The sequence below is a fragment of the Plectropomus leopardus genome, chromosome 17 (genome assembly GCF_026936395.1).
Source record: "Plectropomus leopardus strain MGB_pleo_1.0 chromosome 17, ASM2693639v1, whole genome shotgun sequence".
Taxonomy (NCBI): domain Eukaryota; kingdom Metazoa; phylum Chordata; class Actinopteri; order Perciformes; family Serranidae; genus Plectropomus; species Plectropomus leopardus.
The window spans coordinates 9,068,702-9,081,861 of record NC_142192.1 but is presented as its reverse complement, the minus strand read 5'-3'; the positions used below and the strand labels follow the sequence as shown (position 1 = coordinate 9,081,861).

Genomic DNA, 13,160 nt, shown 5'->3' with positions numbered 1-13,160 from the left:
GGTGTTTGCCACGTGAGACAAGCATAATTATAGTTTGCCAGTTTGATCACACTCCTGTGTCTGATGTGTGCTCGTACCAGTGCCACTGCCTGGCATAGAGCCTGTGAAGCAGAACACAAACAACTCTCCATTATTGAAAAATATAAAGAGGGCTACACTAAAGCCCACGACTCGGTAGGAGCTTTTAAATAAACCAAGCCACAAGATGAAAGTGTACCAACAAAAGAGTGAGCCCATTGGTCAGCTAACCAGTAATACTGAAAAGGCTTTGTGTAACAATAGGTAACCAAAAAAAAAAAAAAAACCAGGAACAAGTGAGAAGGCAAGGCTGCCTTTAATCTGTGTCCTCCAAAAGTAAGCTTGCACAAAACAGCCAAGGTGTGTCTTCAGCTTTCAGATTTCTTAAATTAAACAAGGAAAAAGAGAGATGGAGGAATGAAATGCCAGCTTTTTTTTTCCTTCAGGTATGGACAAGAGCCAAACCTTCTTCCTGCCACTGCAACGCATTTTCTTGTCCTGCAGCTACCATTCTTCCTTTTATTTCACCTTCATCCTCCCTTCCTTCCTCTTTCAGCTCTTCTCTTCCTTCTCTTTCCTCAGTCCATTAGCACCAGGCTCTCCTTTAGCATTAAGTCACCCAACTGATTTTTCTTCCCTCTTTACCTCAACAGCCTTTCTCCACTTTCTCTGCCGTCCTCTCTGCTCTACTCTCTGTGGCATTTACCCACCTAAACCTCCCATCTTCCTCTCTCCTTGTTAATTCTCCGCCTTTCCCCTTCCCTGGCATTCACACAGCTACCTTTCCTTTACTTCCTTCTGTCTCACTACTTTTCATTTTAACCTCTGTCCCCTATTTTTTTTACTCTCTTGCTTTGATCTTTTTAATTTCACTTTTCTCTATAACCTTCTTCTCTACTTTCACCAATTTTCTTTCTAGGGATGGGCATTTTAAGTAATTTCCATATTTGAGTACTTACATTAAACTACCATTGAGTGGTTGCAAAAAAAATAAAAAACTAACCTAATAATAGGGACCAAGATGAATACCCAAGCAAAATTGTGGGTAGGGATTAGAGTAGGCCTACCTTTCTGAACAGCACAGACTGTAGAGATTAGCTTTGATACTCAAGTTTAATGTTACAAAGCTTGCACTGCACCTTCAATGTTTTCATTATGTTAAAAAAATAAAGTAATTAAAAAATCACTCTCATGCCCGGTTGTGATTGTAACGTTATATCGAGTGATGTCTGATTGAAATTGCACATGTATCATTCTTGCTATGTGGATTTGTGTAGAGATTATTAGATAGCAGTTACATTACTGCCTACAAGCAAAAACTGTTTACTTTAAACATATATATATATAGTGTTTTACTGCTATTGCAATTACTTTATCACTTTAATTGCAATTACTTTACACTGAACAAATATCTCTCCCCTCCATTCCAGTTTTTACTTTAAAACATGAACCTTTCAGTGTTATATCTGCATTTCTTCTCTATTTTCTGGAACAGATTCAGTTGCTACTTATTAGTTAGCTGTTAGCTCCAGTTTGATCCTCACCACCCCTCTTATCTTTATATGACATTAAGAGGAAAACACTAATGTCAGAAAATCCTTGACACAGCATACAAACCTAATGTTCTTCTAGCAATCTTTGTACCTGTGACTTTTTAAAAGTAATCTCCCACTTTTTAAGGTGATTGAGGCAAAAAAAAAGATTGTATCTCTCTGTGACCTTTACCTTTAACAAACTGGGAACCCTGGACTTTTAACCATAAAATGAGTCTTTAGTTATCACAGTGTTTGTGAAATACTTCAAACATGAACACAGTGCAATGACTTACTTTAATTCAGTTTTCTCCTGCTCTATACTTTCACTCATCCCTCTGCTCAACCCTCTCATCTGTCTTTCTGTCTGCACATTTTAATGTATTAAGTTTTCTTTCAGCAAAACAACCACAATCAACCATTTCTTTAAAATCCTGCCCCTCACTTCGCCTTCTGTCTTTTCTTCCTCTCAACCCTTCTTTCATCTTCTTCCTGTCCCTCCTATCTTGCTTTTGTCCTCCGTTATGGGCCTACTTCATCACCTCTCCTCTCATCTTTTCATCTTTCTATCCTCCTCTATTTCTTTCACCCTCTCACCTCCTCCTTTCCATTGTGTATTCATTTTCTAACATCTCTTAACATCTCTTTTCATCTTTCTATTTCATTTATCCTCTCTGCTTTGCATGTCCCTCCTACTACTTTTCTTTAACAGTTAACTTGAATTTGTTCCTCCCCTGTACATGCACTTTTCTCTAATCATTCTGTCCACCTTTCTGCTCATCCAAACTGGGCTTCACCCCATGTAACATGCTTTTATCTCTCCTGTCAATTTGCTTTCCCTTGTTTTCAGTTTCCCTTCTCTTTTAGTTGGCCCTCCCTCGCATCTTGATTCCCATTTCTCAGCCGACTTACTCCTTTTCTATTTCTTCGTTCTCTCTCATCTAGTCCAATACCACTCAAAGCACGAATGGTGGCCACTTTCTCAAAAGCACCCAACCATCCCTTTAATCTCTCCCTCTGTTCCTAATCTATATCTACTGTGTATTTCTCTGTCTGTGCTGCCTTCCTATTTTTGGTTATTCTTTCCTCTCATTTTTACTCTTTAAATATATCTGCCCCATCAGTCTTTATGCTTCAGCGATTTGCTTTCCTTTCTGCTAATTCACTGCCCTATTTGATTTTCTTTTCCTTTCCAGTTTTGTATCTGTCCTTACAATGTTACCTACATTATGACCAACAGATAGTAAGCATGCTAGCCATGATGTCTGTGTAACGAACCACACAGTAACCCTCAAACGATCTCTGCATGTTCACATGCTAACTTCATCTGTACTGCTATAACCACTACAGAAAAAAAACAATGTTTTAGTTGTATAACAATATATGAGGAAGCGGTAGTAAAGCACAAAGGTTTGGCAGCAGCAGTAATGGAAATTTTATTAGTGTAGAATCATGACTATGAAGCATCTTGGTGTGTCATACAAACAGATTTAAAATAGTGGCACATTGTGAACAGTCCATAGATGTTCCGTCTTATAGATTTTTCCAAAATGGTAAACCATCGCAACCACTAAAAGTCCTTAACAGTCATGAAGGGGCACAGAAACTTTAGGTTGATGGGTTCAGTAGTATGGAAGACTACCTGCGGACAGACAGATACACTCACGCACACATACGACCGAACGCGTAATCCCCTCAAGACTTACGCCTGCAAAAAAGGTAACAGCTAACAGGCAGCAGAAGAAAAGGACACACTGCAGCATTAATGCAACTGAATTCAAGTGTGACATAATCTGACCTGGGCAACTTATTGGCCATACTTTTTTAAAACTATTAGCCCCCCTTATACTTGTCATTTCAAGTGTCTCAAATAAAATTCCAAAATCTTACTTTTGTAAACACCACATATAAGTGTCCCCTTTTTGTCCCATCACATGCATGCAAATCAGGGACGACCCAACTCTAGCCCAGAGGGTGGTGGTGGTACCGCAGCTGTTAGTTAATGCAAGAGTTATGCTCCATCAGCTGCAATTCAGCTAGCTAATAAGTATCCATTACATAACACAAACACACTGATGACCTGCATGAATGGACAGAGTTTTGCTCGTGTTTATGGGCACTCATGCCCCTCACTCGCCAATACAGATTACTGCTCTCTCAACCACACACAAAACATTCAGTGGTTACAGTGGTACAACACAATGGTATGTCTTCTGTATGATCATGTGTATGTGAAATTGCGTCCTGTTGCTTTATGTGACAAGGAAATATGGCAAAGTTCTGTGTATTTTCTGTGTCAATTAATCTGCAATTTCCACAGAGTTTGGCAATGACTGAAGCCTGCCCCACTGCCACCTTCTAAGAACACATTCCTTCTTTTAACATTATTCATCTTGCTTCAACACTTTTTTTAGATTATTTAGCACCATGGTTGCACTTCTGCCTCCGGGTATCAAAATTGTAAAAGTCGGCCACTGCCGCACATATTTGCATCTTTTCTGCATTTTTTTCCCCGAAATCTTCTGCTAGTGTGTGTGGGGCTTGACATATCTTTGTCACATTTCAATTCAAAAAGATGTGTTGTTCCAAAAGGCATTCACCAATAAAATAAAGAAAATGAAAGATCCTTTTGACACACTGTGTGCATTCATGTTTTTCCAAGAAGCTTCTTGATAAAAACGCAGCCAGCAAGAAAACAGCAAATATTGTGTTATGTAAATAAACCTCAAACTATTCTCTTCTGCTTCCTCTACAATATCTTATTTGTAATGCTTCACTCTTGCAGAAACAAACTTTTGAAACACACACACACGCACACACACACACTGTGCATTCTCTATTTCCTGTGTAACAATTTATCACTGGATTTATGTGTTTTGAGATTTATGAGGTAAAACCAAAATTCTTTTCAAGTGAAAGAAAGATGGAACAGAGGGCGTCTGACATTCAAGGTCTATTCCAGTGGGAGTGTGTGTGTGCACTCGCGCATATATATAACAGGGAACATACTCATCGTTACACAGTCACCAACAGGGAACGGCAAAACTAACAGGGGACATTTTTTAAGTCCCCACTTGGACATGCTCTAAATCATCATAAAATCATGTGTTATGGCCTCTGGTGAAATTTTTCAGATTTTGCCAAGAGGGGACCAAAGTGTGTGTGAGTGTTTATATCCATATTCAGAGCTCTCCCTCCTGGTTGGAGCTGGTATTTGAACGACCCATTCACACACGTCGCTTTTAACACTCCTCTCCCCAGCAGCCTTTCAGACTGCAGATGGGCCGTTAAACAGGCTTTAGTAATGTTAATGTGGGTGACATGAAGGCCACAGAATGTAATGTATCAAATATGATACAAATAGCATGATAGGGTTAATAAAGACACCAGTCTCCTGAAACGTGATTTGTTATTAGTCTTTGCATTAAAATTCAAGGCTTGGCTTTAGGTGATTTCATAAGTTTTAAGCTCTATACTGTAATAAAATAAAGGGCTACCCAGAAGGCAGGAGAGAAATCAGTATTTTAGAGCCTTAAAAAAAGCAAGAAAACTATAATCCAAGCAGAATAAACCTTTACATAAAATGATCAGCAGTGATTTTTCTTTTTAGGTTTAATTATGTAAAATGATGTAACATCAGACCTTGACTAGACCTTTAAAGTTGTTCAGTCCCTGACGATACTGACCTGACCAGTTTTTCACGAGCACTGAATGTCAATTAGTTTTTCAATATACTTCAATATACCCTCTCAGTCTGTACTTATAGAAAAGTAATTTGTTTGTGGGTGCACATTATAAACATGTCCAAACATAGGATAATGCAACATGAGTCCACTGTTGGCTGGTACATAATGACAATTAGTTCCCTCTTGGATAGCATGGAATTGGCGTTCACACTCCACCATGTAAAGAATAAATAAAAATGAGATAGATAAGACTTACACAAAAAAGAATCTCACCTAAATAATTCAAAAATTACTCCTCAACTATGATTACAATGACTGTGATTATTATAATTATAACTAATATTTTATAACAAACTATAAAGGCTCAGTTTTAGTGGATGGCTTAACCATCTAGCTTGACACTGTTTATCAATACGGCTTCCCAGAGGGCAAGGAAATATTTTAAAATCTAAAGAAAGGAGAACAATAACAATAGCAACAACAATAATAATAATAATAATAATAATAATAATGGTAGGAAGAAAATGTGAGAGAAAATACCAGCAAGATCTTTACTAATTTTAATGAATTGCTTAAATTAGTTTATTATCAGAATTTAACCTTAACCTTGAGATTAGCTCAATCCTCCAAAACTCCCTTTGAGTTTTTAGATGCACTAGAAGCACTAGATTTCTGTCAATCTTACAAATGTACGTATGTTTTGTTTCTCTATAATCACAGGAATGCATTTTTGTTGCTGATCTACTCTCTACAGGCAAAAAAGAGGTCCACACTTATGTAGTATAAAGCAACAGGGGTCCACAGTTGGCTGGTACTTAATGACACAAGTTACTTGTAAATATATCTAAACTAAATCATGTAATTTTTTTGCTTCTAAAAGGATCTGTAAGTATGTATTTTGTAACTGAATATAAAGGCTCAGCCGTTGTGGATGTCTTTACCATTTTATAGCTTGACACTGTGTTTAAAAAGGGGCTACCTCAGTCCATTCTCATTGTTAACTTTTCAAATACATTCCTCTGTCAGTGCTTTTGGCATACCTGCATCAATCTGGATCATGGCAGGATGATGTGAGATGAGAACATAGCGGACAGAGCCAGCGGCATTGATATTATATCGTCAGTAGACAGCCAGACAGCACGAGCACATCTGCATACATCTTGCGTAGCTAGCATCACTTGAGAATATGGATGGACGTACTCAAAAACTTCCATTTAACAGTTTTTATAAGCAAAAAAAAAAATGCCATACAAGTTTTAGGTTTTATTTTGAGGATTTAAAAGTTTTTTTCTATTGGGAAAAGAATATTAAAACAAAATGTTATTTTTTTTTAAAAAAAGGAATAAAGTTTCATCATCATTGAATGATGCCTTTCAGAAACCAATATTTGCATAAAATGAAGCAAATAATTTAAAAATAGCTTTTGCTGGTCCAAAGTCTTCTTTGTAAAACATCAGAAGCCACTCAGAAATACTTAGAGGCAACTGAGGAACTGAGTGGATTAGTTGTGGGTGACATACAGTGAAAATCAGATTTTAACCGGTTTAAATAGTTAAGAATTCTGTATAGTTGCAGTGATTTGACAAAATTGCAGGGTCTCCCAGAATTCACAGGAATCAACTGAATTTGGCATTTATTGTTATGGTTGAAATCAATGTATGTGTGCCCATCTATAGGAATCCATTTTATTTGTCGCTCACATTACAGAAAAAGAGGTCCACACTTGAGTTGTATAAAGTGACATGAGTCCACTGTTGGCTGGTATATAATGACACAAGTTCCATCTTAGATATATAGTATAGAGTGACATTCCCATTTCAACATGGATAAATGATGACAAGAATAGGAAAAAAGTTAGATGCATTATTGTTCAAAGAAAATAATCTTACAAAAATGTAATAATAAAATTATTTATTTTTTAGGAAATTGAGATAGAAATATCATTTAGTTTTTTAGGTACATTGCTTTTTGAATCATGCACCTGAATAAGTTTTTGAGTTGCTGTTTAAGAGTGTGCTCCTTTTACCTTGTGTTGAAAACACATTGACAACCCATCATGATATAAATGACTAGAGCAATCTTTAATGGTATTTATAATATGGGAGGTTTTTGTGAGCAATCAGTTTGTCTCAGTTACAGGGATAAGTCAGTTAGAGGAATGATTAACCTCTGAAACCCTCTGTTCAACTGCTGAGATGAACTATTTCAAATTCTATAGGTTTTTGGCTGTACTTTAACTTTAAATTCTAAAAAGGAAAGTCAGTCCACACTTTCATCCCCTCTTGGCCTGTACAAAATGACACTTCTTGTTTTGTTTGTTTTGTTTTGTTTTATATTTTCTCCAATGTTTTAAATTAATCTTAAATCTGCATTAGACAAACAAAATTGTATATACACATTACTAGATCTCAAGAAAACCAAAACAACTACAACTACTAAAACAACTAAAGAAGTATAAAACAGCCAACAATACAAAAACTGGAGAACTAGGATCAAAATAGGATTCACTTTCAAGTAAATTAAAAAATAACGCTGAGAGATTTGGATTGGATTGTCTGCTGTGTACGACCTTTAAAGTCTTCTGTTGTAGGAGAGGGAACTGAGAGTTTTTAAATGGGTGTACTGGCATGCAAAATTACCACAGCACATTTATGGATTGTGTCTTTAACAGAGGCTGACTACTCATTTTGTATTGGATTAAATGATTTGCCATCTCTCTGTGTGCATGCTGCAGTGACAAGAGGGACTTATTATTATTCAACACAGTTTTAGTTTATATGAAGAATTTCAAATTCCTTAAAGGGTTTTTTAGTTTATGATGTAAGCATTAAACAATCCTCCACATTGACTGAGTGGAGTGTCCAGCACCCATGTGCCTTTAAGGTTGCCTCTGAGAAATGAGTGACTTGGAGAGGTGAGGGGTCAGCGTGTGCAGCTCTGTGCCAGGCCTTGATTCTCTGCAGTGTGGGGGTTGGTTTCTTTGTTGTTGACGATGGTCAATAGGCCATTCCACATTAAGCTTCAGAGATGCTAATTTATATTAGCTAGAATGTTACATCCAACTCTGACTGCCTGAGACATGGGTCTGTCCCCTGTCCTGGGTTAAGCAAGTGTGGCACACAGTGCTTATTTAGCTGGTACAACATCTCTGGATTATTGGGAAGAACATCCTAAAAAGTTTACAGATTGGGCATATAATTCTCCACTCAAATTCCACTAGCTTGAATACTGATACAAAAGTTGTACTTTTTTACTGGATAGTTAAATATTTGAACATATTTAATCACCTAATAATTACATGAATTTCATGGCAAACCATTGTGATGTTACATAGTTTATTGTGCCAAGTTAACATTTAATTGTTCTAATCATAATAAAAGGTTTGGTTTCAACTATAGGAGTAAAACAAAACTAAAGAGTAAGAGTGATCGTTGGATCATCATGTTAAACATATTCAGGAAACAGAAATAAAATGTCAGAATGCAACATTGAGCCAAAGAAAAAACATGGTGGATTATTGTAGTTTTTGTAACATAGGTTTTATTTATTGATCTGTAATGTTGAATTTATGTAGTCCATTTTTCACCTCCTGAACCCTTTTCATTTTGAGCTGCAGTGATATAAATTTAAAAGGTGTGGTCATAAAACAGTTTGAACTTATATATGAAAATAAATAGTTTTCTAACCTATAAAACATTTAATGGGGGGCAAACGTATGCATGCTTAACACAGCGCTGAGAAACAAAGCATTTTTTAAGTGACTGTAAGATTTAAAACAGCAAATGCAACTTTAAAATGGCCTCCCAAATAATATGTCAAGATCCACTACATGGTATTTTTAACAGTTTAACAATATACCATCAGTAGTGTATCAGTGTATCAGCGTACCATCAGTAGTTGCAATTTATTTATTAGTTATCAAGTAGTATTGACAAAAGTGAAATTAACAGTCTGTTAACAGCCAGCTTAGGAAAGATGACACTGACATGTAAAATTACCAGCACATTTATGGAGCGAAATGCATCCCTAAAGGAGGTTAAATATTCATTTGTTTGTGAAAAAAAATTGTTGTTCATCTCTCTATGATGTTAAACATTTGATTCAGTGGTGCTCTGCATTATTCAGTAAGCAATCACATGGTGTTATATAGATATATTGTTAGATTTATGAGCCTTCAGTTGATGAAGCTGACAAAAAATGTAATTTCCTCTACACTGAAGAGGTGGCGTGACCAGCACCCTATGATTCTCAGATCCTAACTTTGAATGTTGAACAGTGGAGACTGCTGCCACTGAGAAGTGAAGTGACCTGCAGTGAGTGAGGTTTGACTCTGTGCAAGGGAGTCTGTGAAAATCTATCAGGCCTTGATTCCCTGCAGTGCGAGGGGATGGTTTCTTCTAGCTGATGTGGTCGTTAGCACATGACACATTGAGCTAAGGTTGCTAACTTCTCTCATATCCAAGATGCTGTATCTGATTTAGACTGACTGAAACGTGGCTTTCATTCCCCCATCCTGGGTTTAACAAGTAGCACACACTGCTTATCTTGGTTAGTACAACATCCCTGGATTATTGGAAGAACACCCTGAAATTGTCTGGAGTAGGCATACAATTCTCCACTTTAATTCCCATTTTAAATACTGTTTTTTTTTTTAAAACTTGTACTATTATGGATATTTATGTAACAGTTGAACATATTCAGTTACCTAATGATTACATCTGTTATTTCATGACATACCATTTTGATGTTGCACAGGTTATTGCCTCAAGTTTACATTTCATTATTCTAATTATAATAAAAGGTTCTGTTTTAACTAAAGAGGTAAACAATACTACAGAATTAGATACTCTGTAAAGCATCTACAAACATTATTTAGATAGTTAAAATGTTGTCAATGGTTATTGATTGTATGGAGTAAAAACTAATTTGGCCCCTTTTAAATGTTTTATAGGCGAGCTACATAAAGAGTACATATTTGTGTCCTGATTGTGTGATTATCATTTTAAACACATATATGAACAGAAAGTCAATGTTGACATGCAACTTTGAGCCAAAGATAAATGTAGTGGGTTATTGTTGTTTTACAACTTTGTAACCTATTAAAAATTTAATGAAGGGACAAGCGTGTATGTATACTTTACAAAGTGCTTAGAAAGACATTATTTATTAAGTGACTCAAAAGATTTAAATAGCACCAACTGCAACTTTATAATGAGTCTTCCAAATAGTATTTCAAGATCTGCTACATGGTATTTGTTAACAGTTTAACAGTTTATTACCATTAGCAGTTGCAACTTTATAGAAACCATCCAAACAATGTTTATAAACAGTTTTCAAACCAACTATTAATAGTTAACAAAGTGTTATAAATATTTGGTCTATCTATCCAAGAGATATTTATATTGTATAATTTACTTTTTTGTTTTTACAAGGTTTACAAATTAGTTGGAAACCATTAATACTTAGTTTATGTATTTATACAAGACTGTATAAGTCTTGTTATTTGACTAATAAAATAACAATCTATAACATTACTTATAATGGGTAAAGTTAATTAGTTATCATTTCTTCATTGGTTATCAAGGAGTATTGACAAAAGTATAATTAACAGTCAAGTTAACAAGTTATTAATGATGCCTATAATACAGTATTGCCAACTTCAGAAAGATGATACCGACATGTAAAATTACCACATTTATGGAGTAAGATGCATCCTAAAAGAGGCCGAGTATTCATATGTGTGAAAAAAATGTTATTCATCTCTGTATGATCTATGTACATTTGATTCAGTGGCTTTGTGCATTCTTTAGAAAAGCAATCTGTCTTTTATTACATTCACACACAGTTTTATAGATATATTTTTATATTTACTTGGCCTTCAGTTGATGAAGTGGACAAAATATGTAATTTCTTCTACACTGAAGAGGTGGAGTGACCAGCACCCATATGATTCTCAGATCCTAACTTTGAGTGTTGAACAGTGGAGACTGCTGCCACTGAGAAGTGAGTGACCTGCAGTGGGTGAGGGGTTTGATTCTCTGCAAGTCAGCCTGTGAAAATCTGTCAGGCCTTGATTCCCTGCAGTGCGGGGATGGTTTCTTCTAGCTGACGATGGTCGTTATGGTCGTGAGGACATTACATTGGGCTTCAGGGTTGCTTACTTCTCATATCCTAGATGTTGTATCTGGCTGAAACATACGGCTTTTTCCTCTTTCCTGTGTTAAACAAGTGGATGTTGGGTAAGATAATGTGTTAAACTGTAAAGAGTAGAAATACAAGCAGAATTCCACATTGTAAGTCGCCAATTGCACAATTGACTACAAGCTATTCAAAAAAGGAGTTAAACATGTTTTTCACATGAAGAAACATCTGCTGGGAAGTGACATAATAACCCACATGTATGTAATATCACTGAAATAATTGAAAGGTAATTATTTATTAAGTGGCCCTCTAAAGCAGTAGGGCATCTTGGCTCTCAGTGGCTCTGTTTGTCTGAATTTTTAGCAATGGCCATCAGAAACACATTAACATTAGTTAAACTTTAAGTGCTAAAAAGAGTTGTTTCAGTTGACAACACTGGAATGTAAAGACCTGTAAAGCTGAGTGTCAATGTAAACTTATTTTAGCAATCTCACATGCTTCATGCACACTCTCTGTGCACTTATGACAATGCTGTATACCAGCCTGTATTTGCCAACTAATTTACAACTCTATGTGTTACAATATAGTTATCAAAAACAACCAAAAATAGATATAACAATAATAAAAACTTGGTTCTGGGTTGCACAAACCTCTTTGAATGGGGTCAACAGAAGATAACTAGTGAAGGCCTATTCATAGATGTGTATCCTGCTGTGATGGTTTTGAGATGAGGTGTTGGTGGCTCATCACCATTTCAATGCCCATCAAAACACTAACATACCAGTTAAACTTTAAGTGCTAAGAAAGGTTTTAGTTCACAATACTGGAATTTAAAGTCCTGTAAAGCTGAGTGTCATTGTGAACTTATCGTGTTAATATATTATTTATTATGTGCCTTTCACTTCATGCACACTCTTTGTGCACTGTGACAATGCTGCATGCCAGTGTGTGTAGTATATGTTATAGACTGTAGTCATTAAAAACAATAAAACATCTTTGAATGGGGTCTAGATTAGATAATGCTAAAATACACTTACAAACACAGGTGTTTCATCCATCACTAAAAACTATTCATTTTGAACACAATGGAACACATTACAAAACAAGATATTTGGTGTTCAAATCCATTACCTATCATAATAGCATGAAAAAGATTCAGAGAACCTTGAGAAATACATAAAAGAGACAAGGCTAAAAACCAAATATGAATGGCCATGACCTTTGACCCATAAAGTTGCACTGCATTAAATACCAACATGACTGAAGGATATCACAAAATGAGCTCGGGGACACTAAAACCACTGACAGTGGACACAGTTTATCACTGTATCTATAAATGCAAATTAAGACTTAACTATGCAAAGTGAAAGCCAGATATCAACAAAATCCAGAAACACTGCCAACTTCCCCGGACCTGAGCTCATCTGTCACGTCACAGTGAATACTAAGACAAGTTATAATTGTGTTCACATTATAGCCTTTATTTTAAAAAGCTACAATGGCAACATTTCTGGTGCCAATTTACTAAACAATGAGAAGCTACTGAATAGATACATTTTGTATTAGATATTTTTCTCTTTACAAAAATGCACCTTTCTATTTCTTTTCATTAATCTATGGTGGAGTGTGAATATCACTCTGTCTATCAAAAAGGAACTTGTGTCATTATGTACCCAGCCAACTTGGGACCACTGCCGCTTTATTCTATATGTGTGGCCCTTTTTCTGTAATGTTGATCAACAAAAGAAAATGCATTCTTATGCATATACATTGAAAGCACGCA

General features: G+C 35.9%; 1 protein-coding gene across 3 annotated transcripts in view; it reads right to left on the bottom strand.

Moving 5' to 3' along the window:
- Positions 1 to 13,160, bottom strand: part of csmd3b (CUB and Sushi multiple domains 3b) — a 463,214-nt gene that overhangs the window by 309,611 nt on the left and 140,443 nt on the right. The window lies entirely within an intron of this gene.